This window comes from Sus scrofa, chromosome 15 (genome assembly GCF_000003025.6).
Source record: "Sus scrofa isolate TJ Tabasco breed Duroc chromosome 15, Sscrofa11.1, whole genome shotgun sequence".
Lineage (NCBI taxonomy): Eukaryota > Metazoa > Chordata > Mammalia > Artiodactyla > Suidae > Sus > Sus scrofa.
Genome location: NC_010457.5, coordinates 109,499,129 through 109,523,888, shown reverse-complemented (window position 1 = coordinate 109,523,888; position 24,760 = coordinate 109,499,129). Strand labels below are relative to the sequence as shown.

Here is a 24,760-nt window from a genome sequence, read left to right as displayed (position 1 = left end):
GGAAATATTTGGTAAACACAGGTGGTCAGGCAGCTGAGCCTCTCAGAGGAAAAAGTGTAATAGCAGCATCCCGTGCCTCGGGCCCCCTTTCTAATGTAAATTTCCTTTACAGAAGTAAGATTTTCCTTACAAATGGTAACTTTGCCTCTGTCCACAGCTTCTGTATCCGCCCTTCCTCAAAATAAACAGCTCAAATTTCTTTCTCTCCAGAGAGGCTTATTTTGAGGTGGCATATTCTGCTAAGCCTTCAGCCTTCACAGCAGCCAAATACAAACTGGGGGTTCCTCTAGCAGTTTCATCTAACAGTTGTTCAATGAGTTGGCCTCATCATGTTTTATGATCTAACAAGGTTTGGCTCTCATATCACATGGCTAAGCTGATATTAGACTTTAGGAAGATCTGGTTAGCTCCGCAGAGGGAAAGCTGACCACCCCAAGGCTGCCTCCACACGTCTCAAGAGTTTCTGAATTCTGTGCCCTGCATCAGGTACTTCCCCACATGTGCCCTCATCTGCCAGGGTCACACTTGAGATGAGAGAGGAAAATCAAACCTTTCATGTCCCCAAAGCCTGGAAAATTCTCTCTCAATCCACCTAAGTGTCGACTTAAAAAAAAAAAAGCACAAACTGAAAGTTGAGAGTGAAGTTTTATCTGGGGGGAAATTAAGACTTAAGCCCAGGAGGTAGCATCTCAGGTAGCCCTGAGAAACCACTCCGAGGATGTGAGGGGGGAAGCTAGGATATATGAGTGTTTGCAGCAAAGAGAAGGTAGGGAGTTCCTGTCATGGCTCAGTGGTTAACGAATCCGACTGGGAACCATGAGGTTGCGGGTTCGATCCCTGGCCTTGCTCAGTGGGTTAAGGATCCAGTGTTGCCGTGAACTGTGGTGTAGGTCCCAGATGCAGCTTGGATCCCGCATGGCTGTGGCTGTGGTGTAGGCCCGTGGCTACCTGGGAAGCTCCAAATGCTGCCCTTGAGGCCCTGGAAAAGACAAAAAACAAAAACAGCAAAAACCAAAGGGAAGGTAGTAGAACAAAAGATTTACAGATATCCGGATTTACAGAAAATCAGTTTCTGTAGGAAGATGTAAAGGTCTGGACTTGCTGGAATCTCTCCTTTGATATGCACGGCAACTGGGGGCCAGTCTCCTTTGTTTCTTTCCTGAGTTCCCTCCGGGCTCACTGGCCCACCCTTGGGAGTGGCTGTTCTCACAGATGACCATGATAGCTTTTGTTTTGTTCATTAACTACAGCCAGGAAAGGGGAAAAATCAAGATCTAAGTCTTAAAGGTGAAGGGGAAGTGCATGCAGCCATCCACCCATTTTACAGATGTTTGCTGCTGGTCTTATGAAGGTTACTACTAGTCATGACATCACCATGAAGGGTTTTCAGAGTTTTTCTAGATATGAGGAGATGCAAGAATTGGGCGCATAAAATCTTCTCCTAGGAGTTCCCGTCGTGGCGCAGTGGTTAACGAATCCGACTAGGAACCATGAGGTTGCGGGTTCGATCCCTGGCCTTACTCAGTGGGTTAAGGATCCAGCAATGCCGTGAGCTGTGGTGTGGGTCACAGATGCGGCTCGGGTCCCAGGTTGCTGTGGCTCTGGTGTAGGCCGGGGGCTATAGCTCCAATTGGACCCCAAGCCTGGGAACCTCTGTATGCCACGGGAAGCGGCCCTAGAAAAGGCAAAAAGACAAAAAAAAAAAAAAAAAAATCTTCTAAAAACACCTAACTATCTGAACATCTATTCTTCCAGTTTTCCTAGAGCACAGAGTGCCTCACTCCTGGTCTTCATCCAGAGCTCCGCTCCAGGGGTGCTGCGGGTCGGCAGCTGCAGTGGCTCATGTTTTACTCCATGTAGAGGCTAATGGCAAGTGCCAAACTTCAGTTCCCATAAATAAAGAAATAAAGGAGTTCCCTAGTGGCCTAGTGGGTTAAGAACCCAACCTCGTCACTGCAGCGCCTCGGGTCACTGCTGTGGCGTGGGTTCAATCCCTGGCCTGGGAACTTCCGGGTGCTGCAGAGGAGGCCAAAAAATAAAATAAAATAAAATTAAGATACATATTTATTTATTTATTTATTTTTGCCTTTCCTAGGGCTGCTCCCACGGTATGGAGGTTCCCAGGCTAGGGGTCTAATCAGAGCTGCAGCTGCCGGCCTACACCACAGCCACAGCCATAGCCACACAGGATCCTAGCCGGGTCTGCAACTTACACCACAGCTCAACGCCGGATCCTCAACCCACTGAGCAAGGCCAGGGATCGAACCTGCAACCTTATGGTTCCCAGTCGGATTCGTTAACCACCAAGCCACGACGGGAACTCCAGATACATACTTATTTAATAGGAAGTTCCAATTCCTCTGTGTTGGAAATACACTGAAATCCAGGAAATAAAATCTCTCTCTCTCGATGAGCCTTCTAGTTGCACTTGAAGAGTTCTCCTTTGACATTCTAAGGTTCTTTGCATCCCACCCCGTTGACAGGCAATTTAATTTGACTTTTCTTAAGTGAAAGCCAAACAAAGGAGGGATTGGTGCCTCCCCCATCACTGGTTTACAGCCTGCGGTGCTCAGCCAGCCGCTATGATTACCGTTCAAAAAAACAAACCTCCGTCACACACGTGTACACGCTGAGCTGAGCAAAAGAATTAATTTGTGCCGCGTGTTCCTTGCTTACTTTTCTCCTGCACTACATGGGGAATTTGTATGCAGGGGCGGGGAGGGAAGGAAGAGCCACATTCACGTGAAACCCAACATCATTCCCCCTCTACAGTCTCCTTTCAATAGCCAGATAAAAGCCAAATGAGGAGGCTGGGAAAAGAGTGTCCAACGTAGCTGCCCTGAAAACCATCCTCCATTTCATTCTGGAGCGGGGAGGTTACACCCAGACATCACAGAGGCTTCTCTCCCCACCGAGGATGAACTGGTAAGTGCTTTCGTCTTTGTTTTCCTTGCACTGACACGTTTGCAGCCGACCTGAGGAGGAGGCCTGATGCTGATTTTCTTACATAGCCAAGTGTTTGGACTAACTACCAGCTGGCAGAAAAAAAGGAAAAGGACTCCTGATAGTTTAGAAAAAGTGCTCTGAGCAGATTCCTATTCTTGGTCCTGTCAAGTGTTTGGGAAGCGAGTTGGCGACAGCTGTGATTAAATCGAAAACCCTCAAAGAGAGACCTCAAAGAGAGAGACTAGGAGGAGGTTGCGAGGGTGGGGGTAGGGTGTGCGTTTACCCTGGAAAATGACAGCTCACAAATGTAGTCAGCCCTCGGAAATGTCAAACATCATTAGAGGGAAGCCCGCTGCAGCAAAATGGGGTGGCAGGAAGTGGTCCTCCGAGGTGGCAATTGATTTTGCCCTCCTTCGATGGCAGAGTGGGAAGAAAGTTCTAAACTGAGTTGTAACGTGGTTGGTTTCTTTCCTTCTCTCTTTGAAAGATGAATAATAGCCTGTGGTTCTTCAAAACAAACATTTTTGGTGGTTGCCGCACTTTTGAAATCTGTCCGAGTAACTGGCCTCCGGGCTGGTCTAATGAAGCACCAGTGGCTAATTGAAACGGAAGCCTGTGGGAGAAAAGGTTCAGCTAAGGTGACTGTGCCTTTGGTAGTCAGATGACTGAGAGCCAGTTTTTGTTGGTGGTTATCTAATAGTTGATCGTTTCCTCCACATGAAAACTAAGGAAAAACAAATGAAAATCTGATAACAGATCTTTCACCAGCAAATATGCGCTGAAACTGGCCCTTCGCACTGGAAAGAAACTCATTTTCCCAAGCGTCTACAAACTTATTGCTAAATTAATCCGCTTGGATTTTTTGTTTTGTTCTGTGAAAAAGCCAAAGAACCTCTCTTCAATCTCAGATTACCTAGGTCAACTCATTCCTCTGAGTAATTCTCATCAGGCTTGCACATCTTCCAGACACTAAATGATTTTTAAGTTTTTTCATGGCTTTTATTTATGATTTTACCTAAGGCTTAAGCCCTTTAGTTTATAAAAGAATGTCATACATTCTGTAACTTTAACTGTCATCTCCCCAAAATAGATATTTAACCCAACATGCCCCTTTCAAAGTCTACAGAAATTAAAGCTAACACACATGTAATTTTCAAAGGAGAAAAGTTTTATGCTAAAAGATTTTTTTTTCTGAATTGGTTGTAGTTGAAAAAAATCAAAATCAATCTAAACATCCAGTAGTAAGAAACTAATCAAGAAACTTCTTACATAGTATCTCAATGAAATATTTTGCAGTCATTAGGAAATCGTTAATTTGGAGGCTTGTATAGCGTCATGGATGAATGCTCATATTATGTCAACAATTATAGTTATGTTATTATCTGTATGTTATAAAAGTATTTACTTTTGTAACATATAAGATTATATGTTACAAAAGTAAATACAGTTGGAGTTCCCGTCGTGGCCCAGTGGTTAGCGAACCAGACCAGCATCCTTGAGGATGCAGGTTCGAGATCCCTGGCCTCACTCAACAGGTTAAGGATCTTGTGTTGCTGTGAGCTGACAAAAGACCAACCAAAACAACAAAAAAGAGTAAATACAGTTGAAAAAAAAATTGGAAAAAAATATGCAAAATTGAAAATAGTTGTGTTACGTTGGTAGCGAGCTTATGGTGTGCTCATAGTGAACTGTGTGTCAGGGAGGAAAACCTTTTGCTCTACCCTCTTAAATTCAGTTTCTGAGGGCTTGCACATTAAACTGACGAGTGACAGATTAGCAAGAGATAATACGAAATTGAATCATGTGTTTTTGAAATTGAATCATGTGTTTTTGTTAACCATCCATGTGAGGGTTCATAGAAAAATGAGACTCAAAGGGATGGCTTAGAATTGGGGGCTTGTATACCATCTTAAGGGGAAGGGAAGCAAGAAAATGACACAGGAAAACTGGTGACTTCTTAATAAGGGAAGGGGGAGAATGGGCATTTGTGGGAAAACAAATGACTTTTTAGAAAGATAAATGGACCTTTCGGAGAATAGATGGGCGACATGACAGTTTTTGTGACAATATCTGTTTAGGTCCATTTCTTTGTTGTTGTTGTTGTTGTTGCTATTTCTTGCATTTCTTTTTATTTTATTTAATTAACTAATGTATTTATTTTTGTCTTTTTTTTAGAGCTGCACCCGCCGCATATGAAGGTTCCCAGGCTAGGGGTCGAATCAGAGCTGTAGATGCTGGCCTACACCACAGACACAGCAACGCCAGATCCGAGCCATGTCTGTGATCTTCAGCACAGCTCATGACAATACCGGACCCTTAACCCACTGAGCGAGGCCAGGGATTGAATCTGCGTCCTAATGGCTGCTAGTCAGATATTCATTTCCAACATCTAAGTCTAATGTGGAGACTTTAATCTCTGGTAATAAAAGTCAATGTTTCCTTGTTGATCCTGCAGAGATTTATGACAATTGAGTTCTTTTGGGACTTCAAATGCCATCTGCTCCAGATAATTTTTTTTTTTTTTTTTTGCTTCTTAGGGCCACACCTGCAGAATATGGAGTTTCCCAGGCTAGGGGTCAAATCGGAGCTACAGCTGCCAACCTATGCCACAGCCACAGCAACGCCAGATCCAAGCCATGTCTGTGACCTACACCACAGGTCATGGCAATGCTGGATCCTTAGCCCACTGAGTTAGGCCAAGGAGTGAACCTGCAACCTCATGGTTCCTAGTGGGATTCGTTTCCACTGCGCCACGACAGGAACTGCCTGCTCAAAATAATTTTTATACCACAGTGGCATATGCTGGACCCCTTAAGGTGATATGTCCCTTCTTCTTCCCCAGACTTTCTCTAACAGTCTATTACTTGCATAAATTTTTTTTTTTTTTGTCTTTTTGCCTTTTCTAGGGCCGCTTCTGTGGCATATGGAGGTTCCCAGGCTAGGGGTTGAGTCAGCTGTAGCCACCAGCCTATGCCAGAGCCACAGCAACCTGCAACCTACACCACAGCTCATGGTAACGCCGGATCCTTAACCCACTGAGCAAGGCCAGGGATCGAACCCTCAACCTCATGGTTCCTAGTTGGATTCGTTAACCACTGCGCCACGACGGGAACTCCTACTTGCATAATTTTAAAACTTTATAATATTGAAAATTCCCATCTATTTTTTCTTCCTGTCTCAATTTTCATAAAAGCCCCCAAAAGTTAAACCCTTCAATCTGATGAGGGCTCCTCAGTTTTTTTGCCCGGTTTCTTTGGTGACATTAACTTTAGTAAAGGTTTCTGCCTCATAAAACTTCTCATGAATGTAGTGGAAGCCAAGACCACAGTAAAAACTGATAGTATGGAGTTCCCATCGTGGCACAGTGGAAACGAATCCGACTAGGAACCATGAGGTTGCGGGTTCGATCCCTGGCCTCACTCAGTGGGTTAAGGATCTGGCTTTGCCACGAGCTGTGGTGTAGGTCGCAGACATGGCTCGGATCCCATGTTGCCATGGCTCTGGTGAAGGCCGGCGGCTGCAGCTCCGTCCGATTAGACCCCTAGCCTGGAAACCTCCATATCCCACAGGTGTGGGCCAAAAAGACCAAAAAAAAAAAAATTAAAAATTAAAAAAAATAAAAACCGATAGTATGAAGGTGTTCAAGATAGAATAAGCATAACTGGCTGATGAAGATTAATAACACAGCATTGTTTTAAATTGGACAGTTTTTAAGCTTGCCCCAAATCTGTGGTTGCACAATATACTTGCTGTTTTTATTTTGTTTGTCACTCCAGAGTTTAATCCTAACTCAGCCTTTAACTTGTTTCATGGCTTGGGACAGAGCAAACTTTCTCTCTCTCTCTCTCTCTCTTTTTTTTTTTGCTGCACCTGCGGCATATGCAAGTTCCTGGGCCAGGGCTTGAACCCTCACTGCTGTCATGGCCTGTGCCAAAGCTGAGGCAACTCAGGATCCCTAACCTGCTACACATCAAGGGAATTTCCTTCTTTTAGTTTTAAATAAATCTGATGGGCTAGGTTCCTTCCAGCACTCTAATCTTCCCATTTCTGCTCTTTTTTTTGGGCTTTTTAGGGCCACACCCGAAGCATATGGAGGTCCCCAGGCTAAGGGTCAAATTGGAGCTGTAGCTGCCGGCTTATGCCACACCATAGCATCGAAGGATCCAAGCCATGTCTTCAATCTGCACCACAGCTCCCAGCAATGCCGGATCATTAATCCAGTGGGAAGGCCAGGGTTCATACCCCATGGATACTAGTCCGATTCATTTCCACTGAGCCACAACGGGAACTCCATTTCTGCCCATTTTTAAACCAACTTCTGCTTATTAAGTCATTGCTCAGTGTGGCATATGTAATGGATTTCTAACACATGCAGGGGACACCTAATAAATATTTGATGAGACACATCTTTTGACTTTTTTTTCTGTCTTTATTATGGCAGCACCTGCGGCATATGGAAGTTCCCAGGCTAGGGCTGGAATTGGAGCTGCAACTGCCAGCCTACACCACGCCAGATCCTTAACCCACTGAGCAAGGCCAGGGATTGAACAATGTTCTTCATTGTTCTTGCTCAAGAAAATGGTGTCAGTAGGAACAAAGTGAACAGGAGGTAGGCACAAACTTTTTGCTAGAAATTATGCTGTTCTTCCTTAGCCTAGTGAATATAATTGGCCAGATGATGAGTTAGAGGGTAGAAGGGGTTAAATGGGGCCTGGCTTTGCCGTGGAAGCTTTTCTCGCTGTGTACAGCATATTGACCCAGGAAAGAGCCAAGCTTAGTCTCGCTAGTTCAGCCCCTAGTTCAGCGAACACAATCAACTAGCCCATGTGAGCTTGAGTGTGTGAAACACTGCATACGGCAGCAGTTCTTTGCAGGATGAGTGCAGCTAAAACTTGGCTTGTGATAAAGGAATTTATCGCATCGAATAAATAAGGTATGTTAAGACTTTCTGAAGGGTTTACACTTTTTTGTTTTGTTTTCCTCTTAATTTTAAGCAAAGGAAGATGGGAATTGGAAAATTTGGTTGCTTATTTGAAATTGTGCTATTTTCTGTTTTTGCGGGGAGGTGAAGGAGGTTGTTTGTTTATCATTAACTAAGAGAAGCCATCTGACATGTCACATTCAATCAAGCAAATATTGACTGAGCCTTTGGAGGGTTTGGTGGGAGAGGACGCAAGGATTTTAATGGAAGTTCCTCACCCTCAGTAAGTTTAGAGTTCTGCTGCCTGGAAGACAGAATTAAGTTACTAAACTAAACATATATATATATAGTCTTTTTAGGGCCTCATTGTGGCATATGGAGGTTCCCAGGCTAGGGGTCTAATCAGAGCTGTAGCTGATGGCTTCTGCCAGATCCACAGCAATGCGGGATCCAAGCTGCATCTTCCACCTGCACCACAGCTCACAGCAGTGCTGGATCCTTAACCCACTGAGTGAGGCCAGGGATTGAACCTGTGTCTTCGTGAGTGCTGGTCAGTTTCGTTAACTGCTGAGCCACAACAGGAACTCCTAAACTAAAAAGTTTTAAAAGTGCGTCGTGCCTACTGGAGTTCAGAAAAGGGAGGGAGGGATGTGGATGGGAGTATGCAAGTTATCAGTTCACGTAGGAGGTGTGACAGTGAGAGAGGGGGTACTGGTGTCCTATCATGGGTCAATCAGAAGTCAAAGTGAGATGGCAAGATGGGCTGTTCCCACCGGAAGTCCTCCTTGGCCTGAGGAGGCGTGTGGAAGAACTGCTAGCAGCGTACAATTAAAAATGCACAACAGAAAAAAAAAAAAAAAAAAAAAAAAAGGAGTTCCCGTCGTGGCGCAGTGGTTAACGAATCCGACTAGGAACCATGAGGTTGCGGGTTCGGTCCCTGCCCTTGCTCAGTGGGTTAACGATCCGGCGTTGCCGTGAGCTGTGGTGTAGGTTGCAGATTTGGCTCGGATCCCGCGTTGCTGTGGCTCTGGTGTAGGCCGGTGGCTACAGCTCCGATTGGACCCCTAGCCTGGGAACCTCCATATGCCGCAGGAGCGGCCCAAGAAATAGCAACAACAACAACAACAACAACAACAACAACAACAAAAAAAATGCAGACCTGAAGTTCCCTGGTGGCCTCGAGGTTAAGGATCTGGCATTGTTGCTGCTGTGGCTTGGATCAGTTCTGTAGCTCAGGTTCGATCCCTGGCCCAGGAACTCCCGCTTGCTGTGGGCATGCAGCCAAAAAAAAAAAAAAAAAAAAAAAAAAAGGTGAGTCGTTTCCACTAAAATATCAGAGCACAATCAGTCCTATTTGGAGCCTCCACTAATAAAAAAACATATAATGGAAAGAATTCTCTGGCCCACTACCCTTATTTCATCCCAAAGCTCTCCCCAGCTTTGACAGGGCAAGTAGCCCAGCACTTTAGCAGCACACCTGATGGAGTCTAGGGGCCCAAGAGGAGAAACTTGTACACAAACATGTAATTCACCTTCTGGAGGCCCCGGAAATACTTCTCAGTGACCTCTTCTCAAGTATGACCTCTTTATTGCACAGTGAGTATTGTATCAGCCAGTGGGGACACCCTAATAAATCCTGAATTAAAACTCTAAATGCTACCTCATTTGTGCCCACTGTCAACCGGCCATACTTTCAAGCTAGAGTAAAAATATATTTATATGGCACTTTACATTTTTCACTGTGCTTTTTTGGACCACACTGTGACCTCTATTCTCTAGGAAATCCACGGCTAATTAAATTCCGCAGTGAAAGTTCTCAAGTTCTGAAAACCCATAATACCAGTGTTGCTGATATACGTACAATATGTCCGAATTCAACAAAGCCAGATAAAACAGGGGTACTCAATGCCAGGCTAACCCAATTTGGTTTTGTTCATTTATTTTTTTCTTTTTAGGGCTGCACCCTGCGGCATACGGAGGTTCCCAGGCTAGGGGTCCAATCAGAGCTACAGCTGCCAGCCTTCACCACAGCCACAGCAATGCGGGATCTAGGCCGCATCTGTGACCTACACCACAGCTCACAGCAATGCCAGATCCTTAACCCACTGAGCAAGGCCAGGGATCAAACCCTCATCCTCATGGATACTCGTCGGGAACTTCCAGGCTGACCCAGTTTGCATCAGGAAATTCCCAAGTGGACCTTGCTTGGGGTGTAGTTTTTATTTATTTTGGGGGAGAGTGTAGTTTTTCAATCAAGGATTGAGGTAGAGTAGAAAAATATTCTGGCTCACCAGTTTGTTCTTAGAACACCCAAACCAGGAGACTTGCTGGTTGGTATTGCTGGCAAAAAAGCGACCACTAACTAGATGACAACATTCAAAGCATGGTGGAGCCAAGAAAATAATTTATTTCATGAAGTTTAGCATATAAAGAGTCCGATGAGGAGAGGACATAGTCTTCTCTCAAGCGCACCATGCAGAAGCAAAGCTTATTATGTGCTCTTTAAGGGCCTCAAGGGTTACTCTCTGAAGTTCCAATTTTGTGTTTCTTTTTATGCAAGAAACAAAAATGTTATTTAAGAACCGTCCATGGTCAACCAGCCAGTCGCTTAGTATAATTGAATCAGTTGGGTACTTTTTTTTTTGTCTGCACCCATGGCATGTAGAAATTCCTGGGCCAGGGATTGAACCCATACCACAGCAGTGGCCTGAGCCACTGAAGTGACAGCACTGGTCCTTAACCCACTGCTCCATAAGGGAACTCCCCAGTTGGGTATGCTAAGGTAGAAAACCTTTCCCTTTTAAGTTCTTCGGTTGGTCTAATAATTTATTTCTTCTTATAATTAAATTGGCATAAAACAGACTAACAGGAGAAAAACAAATTTAATATTATATGGGTGGCAGTCCATGTAATGTGAGATTCAAAGAAGTAACCAAGACAAGCAGCTTTTATCTTTTAAACAAAGAAATAAAAAGTTTGTGAAGATTGACAATACAAAGAAGTTTGCATTTGGGGTAGTAAATTAGTAAAGAAGTAACAAACTTTGTTTATACAGCTTCTTGGCCCTAAGTTCTCCATTTCTGGTGATAAGGGTAACTTCTACCTTCCTGGCACAAGAAGGGTACCTTTCATGTAGGAGATTTCTTTTTTGCTTTCAGAAGGACAGAGGAGGGACAGAGTACCTTTCTTGTACGAACCCTTTCACAAGTAACTTAAATTCAAAATAATCGACATGGGAGTTCCCTGGTTGCCTAGCAGTTAAGGATCCAGGCTTGCCACTACTGTGGCTCCGGTCACTCTTGTGGGGCAGGTTCAGTCCCTGGCTTGAGAACTTCCACATGCCACAGGCATGGCCCAAAAAAAACCTAAAACAAAACAAAAATAAATCAGTATACAAAGTGGCATTTTGGGGGGTGGCATACTCTGCTCCCCTTCTGTATATTTCCTTCATTTTAAATGCTTTACACAATTGCTTATAACAGACCCCAATATCCAACAAAAAGTGATTGTTATAAACACATGTAATATAATCATTACAAAAGTATTTGAGGAACACTAGGGGGTGCATCAGGGCTTGGGATAAAAGAGATAATACTAAAAACGGAGGACTTCATTGAAAAGGACTTTTGCAAGGAAGTATGCAAGCTGGCAGCTTGGAAAAGACAAAATCCAAGCTGACTCTAATAAAATGTACTGGGTTGAATTTTCATCAGGTCCTAAGGGAATGCATGATAATTTGTATAGGAAATTAGATCATTAGACTTAGAAGAAAGTACTCATAGATATGACATCCTTAATTTTTCACAAAACTGTCTTTGGCAGTTTATAAAAATAAACCTCTATTTGAGTGGAAAACATCTGGTAATAGAGTATTCTACGTAATTATGTAAGAGTTGACATAGTTTGTTTTTGTTGTTGTTGTCCTTTTGTGGGGGGGCCATACCTGTAGCATATGGAAGTTCTCAGGCTAGGGGGTCAAATCAGAGCTACAGCTGCCAGCCTACACCACAGCCACAGCAACGCAAGATCTGAGCTGCATCTGCAACCTACACCACAGCTCACGGCAACACTGGATCCTCAACCCACTAAACGAGGCCAGGGATTGAACCCACATCCTCATGGATGCTAGTCAGATTCATTTCTGCTGAGCCAGGAAGGGAACTCCTGTTTTGTTTTTTTATTTTTTATTTATTTATTTTTGTCTTTTTGCCTTTTTCTAGGGCCGCTCCCGCGGCATATGGAGGTTCCCAGGCTAGGGGTCGAATCGGAGCTGTATTCTCCGGCCTACACCACAGCCACGGCAACCCAGGATTCAAGCCGCGTCTGCAACCTACACCACAGGTTTTGTTTTTTTAAAATCAGGTTGTACTGTTGCAGGAAGGGGGACCCGAGAATGAACTCGTGCCTAACACTTGTAAAAAGCAAAAGACTTTATTGGAAAGGGGCACCGGGTGGAGAGCAGCAGGGTAAAGGAACCCAGAACTGCTCTGGGGAGTTCCCGTCATGGCGCAGTGGTTAACGAATCCAACTAGGAACCGTGAGGTTGCGGGTTCGATCCCTGGCCTTGCTCAGTGGGTTAAGGATCCAGCGTTGCCGTGAGCTGTGGTGTAGGTCGCAGACATGGCTCGGATCCCGCGTTGCCATGGCTCTGGAGTAGGCCAGCGGCTACAGCTCTGATTAGACCCCTAGCCTGGGAACCTCCCTATGCCGTGGGGGCGGCCCTAGAAAAGGCAAAAAGACAAAAAAAAAAAAAAAAAATCTGCTCTGCCATGTGGCTCTCATGCAGTCTCAGGTTTAAACCATGGGACTGGGGTTAGTTTCTGGGTTGTCTCTGGCTGGTCGGCTCATGCTTGGTCTGTCTCAGGGCCCTTCTTGGTGAGGACATCTCTCAGCCAAGATGGATTCTGGCACCAAGGATCCTGGGAGGTTGGTCATCTCCTCCCTCGTATTGGCCCCTCCCAGATCCTCCTGGTTAGTCTTCAGGGCAGCACCATGTTCCTTACTGGGGCCTCCTGTTGGGAGACAACTCCTGCAAGCAGCGATTATCATGCCTGGCCAAGGTGGGCAGTTTCAGTCAATGGTCCCCTACAGTACGATGTAAAAGTGCTGTTATTTGACATTGAGCATTTTTGACCTAACAAAATGGCAACGTCTTATGCCTCAATGTAAAGTATGGATTACTAATTCAATAAACATAGTAAGATATCCTTATCTATATTATTTGTTTTCATATAGAAATTCTTGTTAAATGTGTGCATTTTATTTATGCACGTTAAAATAGTTAATATGTTTAACATTAAAACTATACTAAACACACTAGAGTTTTGAGGCTTGAGAAAGCACTTCCTACTAAACTTTTGTTGAATACCTATTATGTTCTTTTTTTGCTTTTTTATTATTACTCAATGAATTTTATTGTATTTATAGTTGTACAACAGTTATCACTCCCCAGTTTTATAGCATTTCCATCCCAAACTCCCAGTGCATTCCCCCACCCCTCAACCTGCCTCATGTGGAAACCATGTTTTTCAAAGTCTGTGAGTCAGTATCTGTTCTGCAAAGAAGTTCATTGTGTTCTTTCCACACGTAAGTGATAGCATATGATCTTGGTGTCTCACTGTCTGACTGACTTCACTTAGGATGATAATTTCTAAGTCCTTCCATGTTGCTGAAAATGCTGGTATTTCTTTCCTTTAACGGCTGAGTAATAGTCCATTGTGTATATGTACCGCATCCTCTTTATCCATTCATCTGTCTGTCAATGGACATTTAGGTTGTTTGTACGTCTTGGTTATTGTGAATATTGCTGCAGTGAACATAGAGGTGCATGAATCTTTTTGAATGAAAGTTTTATCCAGGAGTGGGATTGCTGGATCATATGGTAGTTCTATTTTTACCTTTCTGAGGTACCTCTATACCGTTTTCCATAGTGGTTGTATGGACTTGCAATTTTATAACCTGCTCATTTTGCTTTTTTCTGGGGTGGCGGTGGGGGGAGGGTCACGCTTGTGGCATATGGAAGTTCCCAGGCTGGGGTTTGGATAGGAGCTGTAGACGCTGGCCTACGCCACAGCCACAGAAATATCGGATCCTTAACCCACTGAGCAAGGCCAGGGATCGAACTTGCGTCCTCATGGATGCCATGCCGGGAACTCCTTGCAACCTATTATGTTCTTGCCCTCTGCTCTGTACTTGAGATAGAAGGAAGAGTAAAACTTAGTCCTTGCCCTTGAAGCTATCATCATTTAGCAAGACCATAAACACATTAATAGATGATTACTACAGAAAAGTTGTGTATAAGCGTTGAGAAGGAAGTCCCTGTGGTCACACAGATCCAGAAGTCTTATCTGGGCTTCATCACTTTTGCTAATTGCCCAACCTCTCTTGGCCTCATAGAAATAATAGTAGTATTTCATAGGGTTGTTGTGAGAATTAAATGTGAAAATGCATGTGAAGTTGCTTGGCCCTGCAGCAGTTTAACAAGCACTCGGTATTACTGTTTGTGTTAAATGGTATTACATAATTAGGTATGCTTGGTATTTGCCTTTATTTGTTTTTGTTGTTGTTGTTGTTGTTTGTTTTGTCTTTTGCCTTTTCTTTAGCTGCTCCCTTGGCATATAGAGGTTCCCAGGCTAGGGGTCTAATCAGAGCTGTAGCCACCAGCCTACACCAGAGCCACAGCAACGCAGGATCTGAGCCACGTCTGTGACCCACACCACAGCTCACGGCAACGCCAGATCTTTAACCCGCTGAGCAAGGCAAGGGATCGAACCTGCAACCTCATGGTTCCTAGCCAGATTTGTTAACCACGGTGCCACGACGGGAACTCCGGTATTTGCTTTTAGAATGTAGTTAGGTGAACTGGTTTTAATTATAAACACGACATTAGACAACTGGTTTATAGTGAAGTAGTTTGCTCCTGATAACAATTTGGAGAAAAGTCTTGTCATCTTTCCCTGGAAATGGGACCTGTTGTCAATCAAAAGTCTCAGTCTAATGAAGTGTCCAGAGAGATTTAACACAACTCTGAAGAGTGAGAGTCAACATTCTTTTAACACCTTTAATATGAAAAAGGAACTGAGAACAGGAACTAATGGATTCGATAGTAATTAAGAACTTAAAATCCCTTCTCAAACTTACCTTTGCCTTCTGAGACAAATATGTTAGTTTGTTGCCAAAATGCCCATGGGCATGCATGCCTTTTATCAAAATCCACTGAATAGTCATCTGCCAGTCAGTAAATATTATTAAGTTCTATTCTTTGCCTGACAACTGTGCTAGGTTCTGGGGTATGAAGGTAAGCAATACTACAGTCTGGGAGTTTCTGCTGTGGCACAGTGAGTTAGGTGCGGGTTCAATCCCCACTCCAGCTACTGCTGGGATTCAGTCCCTTGCCTGGGAAATTCTGTATGCCATGGGTGCAGTCATAAAAACGAAACAAAACAGGAGTTCTCGTGGTGGCTCAGTGGACTAGGATCCATGAGGACAGGGATTCCATCCCTGGCCTCGCTCAGTGGATTAAGGATCCAGCTTTGCCATGAGCTGTGGCGTATACCGGCAGCTGCAACTCTGATTTGACCTCTAGCCTGGGAATTTATAAGTCTTGGGTGTGGCTCTAAAAAGACAACAAAACAACCAAACAAAAACTACAGCTGCTGGGGGAGACACATTCATCAAATAAGCATTCAAATATATAACTAAAATTTCTAAGTGAAGAATATAGAGCAGGGACCGTGATTTAGGTTGGGGGGTAGGCTTGTGGAGGTCAGGGAAGAGTGCATTTAGAAAGTAATATCTAAAAACACAGCTTGTGGAGTTCCCATCGTGGCGCAGCGGAAGTGAATCCAACTAGGAACCATGAGGTTTCAGGTTCGATTCCTGGCCTTGCTCAGTGGGTTAAGGACCCGGAGTTGCCGTGAGCTGTGGCATAGGTCGCAGATTTGGCTCAGATCCCATGTTGGTGTAGGCCGGCGGCTACAGCTCCAATTGGACCCCTAGCCTGGGAACCTCCATATGCTGCTGGTGTGGCCCTGAAAAGACAAAAAGACAAATAAAGAAAGAAAGAAAGAAAAATAGTAATAATAATAAAAAAAAACCCCACAGCTTACTCTTTAGAGGAACTGGTGATTTTCTCCTTAATTCCAAACCATCAGCAAGTTCAGAAAATAAGAGCTTGATCAAATCAATTGTTTGGTTACCTTGTGGGAAATATGAAGTTTATATAAATTGTTTATTCTGTTACCCAATTATATAGATAATACTAAATATGACTTTTCTTGTTGATTGTCATTTGGCCTGATATGGGCTTTCACTTCATTTAACTGTATTCAAAATACAAGCACTCCTCTGGGGTGCTTTTATCATTATCAACACACTCACACACAAAATGTGTACTTTTTTTTTGTCTTTTTAGGGTTGCTCCCACGGTATATGGAGGTCCTTAAGCTAAGGGTCAAATCAGAGCCACAGCAATGCTGGATCCAAGCCGCATCTGCAACCTACACCACAGCTTACGACAGCGCTGGATCCTTAACCCACTGAGCGAGGCCAGGGATCAAACTCACCTCCTCAAGGATGCTAGTCAGATTTGTTTTCACGGAGCCACGATGGGAACTCCCAAAATGCATACTTAATTCAATTCTTCACAAGCACCAACCGTGCAGATGGGAAAATGTAGACAATAGTAAAATGACTAAGGTCTTCCTCCCTTATCTGGGGAGCTGTCTTGCTCTGGAATGATATTTCCGTGTAGAAGCGTGGCTTTTCTCCTTTGTTTGCATTCTGTTGTCTGAGAGCTTGGACAAGGAAGGAGGATTGAACATGCTTAGAAAGGCTTCTCTTTTAGGAGAGATTATAACATACCAAACACTACCCAAAAGTGGTATTTCCAGATTCCCTCAGAAATGTATTATATCCCCTGGAACAGGGAGGGAGTAGGGGGAAGATTGTGGAGGGTGTCTCTCCATTTTAACGTTGTATTAGGTTTTTGTTGTTGCTGGTGGTGGTGTTGCTTTTTTTTTTTTTTTTAGAGCTCCCTGTTAGATTGAGAACTCCCTATTAGATTATTTACAAGGATATTCACACTCATTTAGGTCAGCCTTCATTAAACAAAAGCTTGATTTGTTTAAAACAACAACAACTAGATCTAGTTTCAAGCCATGTCAAGTGGCAGCTGTTCAAGTCCAGGGAGTCCACTTCAATAATTTTTCTGAAAATGACCAGTTCTTCCTTTTTATACATTTCTCAAGCAGTCAATAAATAACTCATTTATCAAACTTAAAGGAATGCACAGAGAAAAATTCTTTGGAAAACCTCGTGGGGGTTTTTTTGGTTTGTTTCTGTGGGGTTGTTTGTATGCTGAACCAGACAATCGATGTATTTTCTAGCCAGTTGGATTAGAGCAAATCAGTGTGATTATAGCAAGAAGCCCAGCTACCTCATTCTGATCATCACAACAAATGAACTCATTCACATGAATCATTTGGTATAAAATAAACTCCTTTAAGTGGAACATTATTATGGGATCAGAATGTCTCACTTTGGAGAGGAAGGAATGAGCATGATGTAGCTTTACTGTAACAGCAGGAAACCATTATTTTATTTCTTTTTCTTTTTTTTCTTTTTTCTTTTTGTCTTTTTGTCTTTTTAGGGCCACACCTGTGGCATATGGAGGTTCCCAGGCTAGGGGTCTAATTGGAGCTGTAGCTGCTGGCCACAGCAATGCCAGATTCGAGCTGCGTCTGTGACCTACACTACAGCTCATGGCAACGCCGGATCCTTAACCCACTGAGCAAGGCCAGGGATCGAACCCGCAACCTCATGGTTCCTAGTTGGATTCATTTCCGCTGTGCCACGACAGGAACTTCCCACTATTTTATTTCTCCCTGTGGTCTCTTTCACCTAGTATTTTCTTTAAGGATGAAACATAAATCCAAAAGGTTACCTAGGCATTCCGGTGGTGGCTCAGCAGAAACAAATCCGACTAGTATCCATGAGGACGCAGGTTCGATCCCTGGCCTCGCTCAGTGTGTTAAGGATCCAGCGTTGCCATGAGCTGTGGCGTAGGTCGCAGACACAGCTCAGGTCTGGCATTGCTGTGGCTGTGGTGTAGGCCAGCGGTTACAGCTCCAATTTGACCCCTAGCCTGGGAACTTCCTTATGCTTCGGGTGTGGCTCTAAAAAGGCAGAAAAAAAAACTGCAACAGGACAAAAGGGGTGTGAGCCAAGGATGGTAAACAGGGGGACCTAGCAAGGGATTCCTCTCAGCATCCATCCTTCCTTGTAGATAAAGAGGCTCCTTTCCTAAGGGTACTGGGAGGGCACCTCTCACAGGAAGATCTCATGTCCTGACTCAGGGCTGTTTCTCCTACTCCTTCACCTTAATATTGCTATGCAAAGAGCCATATTTTGGATGGACGTGTCTTGAATTTCATCAATATCCGTGTTGGATTGAGAGGGGAAATGAGAAGAAGTACCTACAAATAAGAAATAGGAAATAGAAGTATACTACAAACAGGGAGGATAGGCAATAGGAGACTGGAAACTGGAGACAGAGAAGATTATGGTAGTAATAGATGCCTCTGTATCAGACACTGAGCTTCACTCCATTGTCTCATTTCGTCCTCAAAGCTGCCCAATAAAGGAGATATATTTTTTTTCCCCTGATTTTTAGGGCTGCCCCCACGGCATATGGAAGTTCCCAGGCTAAGGGTCAAGTTGGAGCTGCAGCTGCTGGCCTACATCACAGCCACAGCAGAGCCAGATCTGAGCCGCATCTGCAACCTACACCCACTACACACCGCAACACTGTATCCCCGACCCACTGCCTGAGGCCAGGGGTCAAATATGCATCCTCATGGATACTAGGGATTCGTTTCCACTGCGCCACAACAGAAGCTCTGGCGATTTTTTTTTTTTTTTTTTTTTGTCTTTTTGCTATTTCTTGGGCCGCTCCCGCAGCATACGGAGGTTCCCAGGCTAGGGGTCGAATCAGAGCTGTAGCCACCGGCCTATGCCAGAGCCACAGCAGCGCAGGATCCGAGCCGCGTCTGCAACTTACACCACAGCTCAACCTACACCACAGCTCACGACAATGCCAGACTGTTAACCCACTGAGCAAGGGCAGGGACCAAACCCGCAACCTCATGGTTCCTAGTTGGATTTGTTAACCACTGCACCACGATGGGAACTCCTCTGGTGATATTATTTGTTTTTTTGTGTGTGTTTTTTGTTTGTTTGTTTGTTTTTGTCTTTTTGCTATTTTGGGGGTCGCTGCTGCGGCATATGGAGGTTCCCAGGCTAGGGGTCGAATTGGAGCCGTAGCCCCCCGGCCTATGCCAGAGCCACAGCAACTCAGGATCCGAGCCGCTTCTGCAACCTACACCACAGCTCACAGCAATGCCGGATCGTTAACCCACTGAGCAAGGGCAGGGATCGAACCTGCAACCTCATGGTTCCTAGTCGGATTCGTTAACCACTGCGCCACGACGGGAACTCCTGGCGATATTATTTGTATCCCTATCTTTACTATGAAGAAATGGAGGTTTAGAGCTTTTGACAGACTTCCCTAAGCCACACAGGTAGATGGTAAGTGGCACTGCAGCTAGAAACCAAGGCAGTCTGACTCTAGGGCTCAGTTCTTAACCACCATAAAATGCTGCCCAGGAGCTCTCTTCTGACTCAGCGGGTTAAGCATCTGGCGTTGTCACTGCTGTGGCTCTGGTCGATGCTATGACTCAAGTTTGATCCCAGATTTAGGAATGTCCATGAACCTTGAGTGTAGCCCCCCCCAAAAAAAAATTGCCCAGAAAGGCTTGTGATCTGGATTATATCAAACCATGGGGTGAGGAGGGAGTGGCAGGGAAGAGAGAGGTTTAAGCAGGGTGACAGAAGACAGACATAGAAGACCGGAAAGAAATGTCAGCTCTGTATAAACAGCCCGATGGGTTAAGACTTCCCAAAGGAGCTGAGTCAAGAGCAGGTGCCCAACAGCTGAAACTGGAACTTCTTGGGGAGGGGGGTGCTGCTGGAACTTCTCCTCACCCCACTTGGATGAGGCCAATCGTGTATCCTCAGGCCCAGGAGGGCATTCTGTGTCTTCTAACTGCGACTTGATCAGGCAAAGGGCTACATCTAACCAGTTATTTTGGAGTTTGGGGACGCCTAGAACATTGGCCTGAGTAGCAGACAAAGGGACTCTATCTGACTGCAAAAAAAAAAAAAAAGATAAAAAGAAAGCTGCACATATTTGGATACTGTGTTAATGTTCTGGCTGTGTAGAAGGATTGTGTTAGTCTTGCTTATTGGTCTTCCTATTCCAGCAGTCATATTAAGGGCCTCGTTTGTAACATACTGTCCTTTAGAAGAACAGATAGGCGTGGATGAAGGGAAGAGAGTTTGGGGTCCCTAAAGAAAGGATTTGCCTCAGCAGTACAAACTTGGGGTGGTATCAGAATTCTCGCTCTTTCTATCTTGAATCACAGAGGTACACCTTTGATATTTATTTTATTTTATTTTATGATTTTATTTTATTTTTGGCCATGATGGGTAGCTGCTTGATGTGGGATCTCAGTTCCCATACCAGGGATTGAACCTAGTGGTGAAAATGCCCAATCCTAACCCACTAGATCACCAGGGAACTCCATGAATTCTCTCGTCTTTAGCCCTTCCTGTTTGCTTAGTATTGCATGTAAAAGCCCCAGCCCATGCCACCCATTCCTCTAAATGAGCGCTGCCCCCTGTCTTGATGTCTAGTTCCATCATTATCCTAAGAATGGCAGGTCAATAAGTTTTGGAAATTGAGGGATCAAGAAAGAAACTTCATATACAATTTTTATACATCTTTGCACAAACTTTTACACATCTTCATACATCTTTAATGGCTAGGCCACCAGGGAACTCCCTTACCTATTTTTTTAAAATGATCTTTTAATAGGTCTTTAGTCCAAAAGTCTTTGACGTTCCATGGTGCCCATGCAGTTAAGGATTCGGCATTGTCATGGCTGTGGCTTGAGTTCAATCCCTGGCCTGGGAACTTCTGAATGCATGCCACAGCACAGCTAAAAAAAAAAAAAAAAAAGTAGAGTATAACACACACAAATATAAAGTTAACCTGTTTCAAAGGTTTTATTTAATGCATTTCTTTTCTTTTCTTTTTTATTTTTTTTGTTGCTTTTTAGGGCCGCACCCACAGCATATGGATGTTCCCAGGCTAGGGGTTTGAATCAAGCTGCAGGTGCTGGCCTCCGCCACAGCCACAGCAACATAGGATCTGAGCTATGCCTGCAACCTACACCAGATCCTTAACCCACTGAATGCGGCCAGGGATCGAAGCCACAACCTCATCGTTCCTAGTAGGATTCGTTTCCACTGTGCCACGACGGGAACTCCTAACGCATTTCTTTTTGATAGAATCAATAAGATGTTACAATGTGTTAAAAGGAGAAGTGTAAGTATCACACATGTACAGGCCAGCAGGAACATTGAAATAGATTTATAAAGAGTTGCAAAACTGGTAGACTAGTCAGTATTTATATGGCAATAATTGATTGCATTCCACTAAATGCAATTCATTTGTATTTCTCTGCACAAAATTATTTGCATTATTATAAGTTGTTTATAACTTGCACAATAGTAAAATGTACAAAAAAATGACAGGCAGAGAGAATCTGAAATAAAACCCAACCATAAATCATATTTTCCAGAATGCCTATCATAGGAGTTCCCTATGATAGGGAACATTGTCACTGCTGTGGTGCGGGTTCCATCTCTGGCCCTGGAACGTCTGCATGCTATGGATGCAGCCAAATTAAAAAAAAAGCCTACCTATCCTAAATCAGCTCTGACAGTGTACCTCTGCATTAAGACTGCTGTATTGGGGAGTTCTCTGATGGCCTAGTGGATTGAGGCTCCTGCGTTCTCGCCACTGTGGCTCTGGTTGCTGCTCTGTATCATAGGTTAGATCACTAGCCCAGGAATTCCCACATACAGCCTGTGTGGCAAAAAAGAAAAAAAAAATGCAGAGAGAGAGAGAGACCTGAAATAAACATTGCAATGCTCATTAAAAAAAAAAAAAAAAGACCACTGTATTGATTTTACTTCCAATGTTCCACTTCAGTGTGTCAAGAAGTTAAGGAATGTGGCCTTTTTTAAGCTGTATGATAAGATGTTATTTTGAAAACACTTTGGGTTATCTTCTGGTGTGTTAGTTAAAAAGGATAATTTTTTACTATTCAATGCAAAGTAACTAATTACAAATTTAAACAAATGATTGGATAAAAGTTGCCTAAGGAGCAAGCAGCTTGCTAGATTTGAAAATGTGAAGATAGGCACTGGATAGGAGTATAAAGAAAAATTGAAGGTTCTTGGTGATACTTTGCTCGATTTTCTCTGATTCTGAGCTAGAAATGGATATAGTAAGGATAGTAAAGTAGAATTTAAAGGGTGCCCTGAAAGAACAGCAGTGTGTGCCTGGGGCGGGAGGGACACTCGCCAGGCAGGACGGAGCCCCCATTAACCTCCAGCATCATCAGCAAGCCCCCAGTGTTTGCCAGGAGGTCATGATCACGGGAAGGCTGCCCTTGGCTAACACTTGCACCCAGGTCCATGAAGGGAAACATCCAAATAGGACCAAACTGATGTCCAGTGACTACGCCTGATTTCCACGTCTCTTTAGGTTCCTCTTGGTTCTTGTTCTGGTCTTAATTTCTGCATTCTGACTCCTGGCCACTCTGTCTCCTGCAGCTTTTTCTCCGGGCTGACTGAATATGTTTTGACACTTTCCTGTATTCTCTGATGCATGATTTCACAGAGTCTCCTAACTTCATTCCTCCACATATTCTGGAACAATGGTTTTTCTGGTTCCAGGTCAGTTCCATCCTGTGTGGTGGGACCGCCACTCCAAAGCTCTTAGCTGTGGTTGCTCCTCTTTCCTCAAGGTCATTCCGAGGACCCAAATGGGCTTGCATTTAAAGGCTCTCTGCCGCCCCCTCTAGGAACCCAGAAGCATTACCTCAAATGACTTCCTGGCTTAGCCGCACCCAGATGAACTACTTGGTAGCTGAAATAATTCCAGAATTCTGGTTCTCCCAACTTGCAGTAAGAAAGAGAAAATAAGCAAAAACAGTAAAAGCAAGTTGAATTTTGGCCTTAATGATAAGAGTTGCTGTTTCGTTATTAAAATTATGAATTTAGGAGTTCCTGTTGTGGCTCAGTGGTAACAAACCCAAGTAGGATCCATGAGGATGCAGGTTCAATCTCTGACCTTCCTCAGTGGGTTAAGGATCTGGTAGTGCTGTGAGCTGTGGTGTAGCTCGCAGTCTCGGCTCGGATCCCATGTTGCTGTGGCTGTGGTATAGGCCAGCAGCTGCAGTTCTGATTTGACCCCTAGCCTGGGAACTTCCATATGTCTTGGGTACAGCCCTAAATATATATATATATGATTTTATGCCATATATATGGCATCACATATATATGATTGTATACTAAGATCATATTTATTTTAGATCTTCCTCACTTGTTCTTTCAGCAGGTATTTACTGAGCATATTTCATGTGCTAGGAATTTATCTAGCAACCAGGACATGACAGAGAATTAAAAAAAGACAAAGTTTTGTAGTCAGAGTTTATAGGGAACATCTAACAGGGCTTCTTAAAGTGAGGAGCCAAATAATTAGTGATTTAAAGAGTTCTACTTAATAGAGGGGGAAACTTTGTCTCATTGGTTTGCTAATCTGAGTTCTCTGTTCATCACAGATAGAGTATCAGAAAACTCACAGCAACAGCAACTGGAAACAAAGGTGTTGTCTCCAAAAGACATAGTCTTGCAAGCCCTAAAGAGGTAAGCCATAGCAAGTATCCTGGCCTGTATTTTCTTCCAACTTTTTATTATGAAAATTTTTAAATATTCGGAAAAGTTGATAGAGTAGTACAGAAAACAACCATATACCTGTAATGTAGATCAGTTGTTAGCATTTTGCCTTATCTGGTTGATATGCAATTACTCATACATGTATATATACATTTTTAAATTTCTTGTTTGAAAATAATTTCAAGCTTATAGAGAAGTGGCGGGGAAAAGACAAAGAATCCTTTTTATATCCCTTTTACTATGATTCACCTATTGTTAAATTTTTGCCCCATTTGCTTTTATATTCTCTGTATTTTTGTATGTAGTTTCTAGAACCATTTGAGAAGCTGCATTGTGTCCCCATTGCCTTATATTTTTCAGTGTCTATTTCCTAAGAACATTCTTCCACATAACTACTGTATACTTATCAATTACAGGAAATTTAAAATTGGTGCAATACTTTTTTACCTCATCTACAATCCATATTCCATTTTTGCTAATTATTCCTTTTGGCCTTTTGTTTTCCTCTAGTACAACATGCAGTCCAGCATCACATGTCACATTTAATTGTCCTCTCTCTCTAGTCTCTCTCTCTCTTCTTTTTTTTTTTTTTTTTTGCTTTTTTAAGGCTGTACCCATGGCATATGGAGGTTCTCAGGCTAGGGGTCCAATCGAGCTACAGCTGCCAGCCTACACCACAGCCACAGCAACGCCAGATCCAAACCGTGTCTGCGACCTACACTGCAGCTTGTGGCAGCTCTGGATCCTTTAACCCACTGAGTGAAGCCAGGGATTGAACCCGTGTCTTCCTGATCACCAGCCAGATTCGTTACCACTGAGCCACAACAGTTCATTGTCATGTCTCTCTACTCTCTTTTAATCTGGAGCATTTCCACAGCTTTTCTTTGTCTTTGATGACACTGACATTTTTTTTAAGTAAACAGAACTATAAAAAAAATGTTCCTCATTTTGAGGTTGCCTGATATCCAGCTTGTGTCACAGGTTCAGCCAGTTCTCCTAGAAGATTTTGAGACAGAGTTTTAATGA

General features: G+C 43.6%; 1 protein-coding gene across 4 annotated transcripts in view; it reads left to right on the top strand.

Moving 5' to 3' along the window:
* The window catches only part of GPR1 (G protein-coupled receptor 1), a 61,854-nt gene that overhangs the window by 5,043 nt on the left and 32,051 nt on the right, over positions 1–24,760 (top strand). For 3 of the 4 annotated variants that reach the window (XM_013984415.2, XM_021074587.1, XM_005672112.3), the window contains 2 exons: positions 2,773–2,925; positions 23,620–23,704. The gene's annotated coding sequence lies outside the window, so the exon portion shown is untranslated. Of the gene's footprint in view, positions 1–2,772; positions 2,926–7,474; positions 7,880–23,619; positions 23,705–24,760 lie in introns of those variants that run through there. The other variant, XM_005672113.3, reaches the window with a different exon arrangement.